Consider the following 1,296-nt stretch of genomic DNA (forward strand, 5'->3'; position numbering starts at 1 on the left):
ATAATACAAAGAATATATATACATGTATACACACATATATGTACATACTTACATCTACATGTGTATATATATGCATATCAGGGTACAGGACGTTAGAACAATAAACTACAGACAACGGAACGAACACATAGGAAAACGGAAAGCCACTTGGAATATCCCTTCATCAGCTGTCTCTATTCTATCTAGACGTTTCGAAGATATATATATACACACACACACACACATACGGGTGAGTGGACAAACGAAAGAAGGGCACTCAACAAATTTATTGGGAGTTACATGTATGGATCAAAGCAGTTTGATTCAAATTTGTTGGTACTCTTAAGTTTCAAGCGCGATGTTAGTCGTCAGCCATTTTGAAATTCAATGACAGAAATTGAATGTTATTGCCGTAAGATGGGCTGGGATTGGTCGAAGAAGGTCACACGGTGTCATGCTTTGATGTGGGTATAAGGGTAACAGTTAGTTGGAAAATACCGCATCGTGAACGCGTGGTCAATTTCCTGTTGACTATACGGTATTTTCCAACTAACTATTACCCATATACCAACATCAAGCCACAACACCATGTCACCTTCCTCGACCAATCGCAGCCCGCCATACGGTAATAACAATCAACTTCTGTCATTCAAATTCAAAATGGCTGAAGACTAGCATCACGCTTCAAAACTCAAAAGTACCAACGCATTTGAATCAAACAGTTTTGATCTATATATACATATGCATATATAATACATACACACACACACACACACACACACACACACACACACACACACACACACACACACACACACACACACACACACACACACACACACACACACACATATATATAATACATATATATATATACATACACATATACATGCATATATATACATATATATATATGCACACAATACACACACACACACACACACACACACACATATATGTATGTGTGTGTGTATGTATAAGTCTGTATAGAAATAAACTTTCCATCCGTTAGGATGTGAAAAATAATAGTCAATCATTCCTGAAGAGGATTTTTGCTTTTTTCAACTTCATAATGCACTTTAAATGTGTAAATATGAAAGAAAGCATTTAGGTGATACGCAGCGTAGGCAATATGAATATTATAAATTTGACTGGAGAAGGAATTTAAAATTTATCATTCTATGTATGTATTCTTCGTTTTCTTTGTATTTTTAAACTGATACACATGATTGTTGTTTTCTCACCTGTCTTCGTCTTTTTTCTGTAAATTTGAAGTGTGTGTGTGTGTGTGTGTGTGTGTGTGTGTGTGTGTGTGTG

The 1,296-nt window shown here is 35.9% G+C and overlaps 2 protein-coding genes across 2 annotated transcripts in view; one reads left to right on the top strand and one right to left on the bottom strand.

The window, feature by feature from the left end:
- The window catches only part of LOC106883971 (deacetylase EF_0837), a 240,170-nt gene that overhangs the window by 176,225 nt on the left and 62,649 nt on the right, over positions 1–1,296 (top strand). The window lies entirely within an intron of this gene.
- LOC106883970 (serine-rich adhesin for platelets) overlaps positions 1–1,296 on the bottom strand; it is a 13,497-nt gene that overhangs the window by 8,582 nt on the left and 3,619 nt on the right. The window lies entirely within an intron of this gene.

Source organism: Octopus bimaculoides, chromosome 26, assembly GCF_001194135.2.
Source record: "Octopus bimaculoides isolate UCB-OBI-ISO-001 chromosome 26, ASM119413v2, whole genome shotgun sequence".
NCBI lineage: Eukaryota > Metazoa > Mollusca > Cephalopoda > Octopoda > Octopodidae > Octopus > Octopus bimaculoides.